The sequence below is a fragment of the Medicago truncatula genome, chromosome 3 (genome assembly GCF_003473485.1).
Source record: "Medicago truncatula cultivar Jemalong A17 chromosome 3, MtrunA17r5.0-ANR, whole genome shotgun sequence".
Lineage (NCBI taxonomy): Eukaryota > Viridiplantae > Streptophyta > Magnoliopsida > Fabales > Fabaceae > Medicago > Medicago truncatula.
In genome coordinates, this window is record NC_053044.1 from 17,622,112 (window position 1) to 17,624,852 (window position 2,741).

Below are 2,741 nucleotides of genomic sequence, written 5' to 3' on the forward strand. Positions count from 1 at the left end.
TTGGTTTGTGTCAAACATGTCATATGCAGAATAACATTCACATGTCATTGTTGTATTCACAGTAAAGAAATCACAAGTTTTTCTTCAATCATTTAGTCTCTCTTTAGTTGTTCATCTGATGGCGTAGTGTCCGATTAATTTTGTTATTTACAACTTGATTACGTTTTTGTAGTGATTGTATTTGTACGTTGTGTTGGTGTAAGCCCTAGAGGCCAATAGTTTATGTTAAACTTATGCTATGTAGCATGACTTTTATTATTAAATAATATATGACACTCTTTATTATATTTTTTGTAATATTAATAAAGTCTCTGGAATAGATAATTCATGTAATGGTATATTAAGTGTGACTTAATCATGAGAATACATTAACGTAAAGAACGCTATTCTTAAATGTATCCATAGTCAAGCTTTAATATAAATTGAGATAATAATAAAGCGCCGAGACTATTATGTATGTAGACTGATGGCCACATCTCATGGGTCATGGATATGAGATATTAAGTCTATACATAGGTATAAATATTAGGAGTAATATTTATACCGGATTGACCCACTGTGAGAATACTACATAGTATGTTATGAAAATGTCATAAGATATTCTCACAGTGATAATGGTGTATATAACTCTTAGACTTGAAACCACTATGATCCCTAAATATGGACTCAAGTGCTTTATTTCCATTCTAACGTTGTTTGTAAAAGGATAACCATAAAGTTGGCTAATGGTTACTTGATGAATCATGTTGAGGGACATGAGTGTCTTAGAAGAGTTTTGTCCCTCCTCATAACAGGAGATATATCTTTAGGCCTCTTGATGAAATATGACTATAAAATTGCATTGTCATGCCGAATCAAGTAAATATGAGATATCCGGCTTGTTCGTTATTCAGTATATTTCGGGATCAAGAAATATAAATATTGATCTATACAAGGATGACAAAATCTATGACTTGTGATCAATATAGATATGAGGACAAAGGAGTAACAGTACACATATGAATATTATCATGAAAAAGTTTCATCAGATCACTTGACATTCTTGTCACTTGGGTAGCAATGTTGTGTTGTTAGATACTGCTCGTTGTTTATAATATTAAATATTACATTTAATATTATTGCCAACGTGACTAGAACCTATAGGGTCACACACAAAAGAATGGTCAAAAGATAAATATTAATCTATATTACTTATATGATGGGTGTGTTTGGAAAATAATGCTAATTAGATAGCAAAATGTTAAACAAATTAATGGACTTATGGAAGCCCAATAGTGAATTATGACTTACAGAAGTTCTATCAATAGAACCCTTGTGCTGAATTCAGATGTTACACGTTTTAAAAACCCTAATCCTCCCAACCCTCTGATCGCTTGGCTAGCACCGGGAATTGGAGGAGCACTGTTCGTGTGGACTAGTAGAGGCTCTACTGTTTGCATTGTTGTGATCGAGATTCCTGTCTCATGTCTGCACTTCGAGTGGTAACATTCAAATCACTTATCATGTCAAATTCGTAATGATCTAAAGAAAGAAAATCAAATTTTTTTATTCCGTTGTCTGTTTATGCAATCGATTTTCCTACACGTTGTTGTTACAATGTAGTGTTTATGGCAATCTCTTACATTTGTATTTGCGTGGTGATATCCTCCAACGTCCGGCTCTCCTTCCGCGTCAAAGTCCCCGTCGCTGAATCTCTCCGTTAAAGGTGATGTTTTTCTTAAACCTTGCATTTGGTGAAGAAATTAGAATTTTAAGGGCGGGGTTTATATCATATTTCATTTGATTTTTTTATGATGATGGTTTATCTGTCTGTAGTTTAAATGGTTTTTTTTTCTTTCCCAAATTGAATTTTTTTTTTTGAATTATTTGTGAAACCATATATCCAAACATGTAAAGATTGAAATTCATGTTGAAATTGGTTTACAATTTTTGAAAAAAAAAATTCCAAAATAATTTTGTTTGCAGCTTTTCCTTTTGGTTGGGTTGACGTTGTTAACTTGTAAATTCAATAGACTCATTTAATATGGTCAACATTTGTTTGACCTCTTACTTTGCTGGAATCAAAGGCTTTTCTCACTTTAAATTAAGTATTCCGACAAAATGACAAGCTAACGCGTGTGATTTGAAGTTCGATAGAACAAAATAGAAGAAAGATTGCATCGAAGTCAAGCAATGAAGGCGGGAAAGCATGATTTCAAGCTTGGAGACGATTTCCTTAGTGGGAACATGGGGCAAATAGTTTCCTAAGATGCAGGAAGTGCTAATCATGGGATTAGTGGCTCGCCAGTTAGGTTTTTTAGTATAAATAAGTGTTTCCAATCAGGAAAATGGGTCGCAAATCATTTATAGAATTCTACAACACTCAAACTACCGACGTCTAGGGAATCTTTTCTTTTTACTTTATACTTTTCTTTTTCTTTTTACTTTATATTGATTTTGTTTGCAATCTCAAACCTGTCGAGAGACAGTGCCTTTTCTTTAGAAACCCGTCCTGCTCTCTAAGTAACCTGAGTGCATCTCGTGGCTCTTTATTAAACCCTTTTTTCGAATCAAAATCTTTGCACAACATGCTCCTGAGATTTCTAGTTCGGTCTCGTTTGTAATAATCAGAACTAGCCCGTAGTTTGCCGAAAGCACAGGCAAACAAATTGGCACGCCCAATGGGACCCTATTTTTGCAATTGATTTTCAAAAAAATTTTCATAAAATAATTGTTTTTCAATATCCATCTCCTTGGTGAGA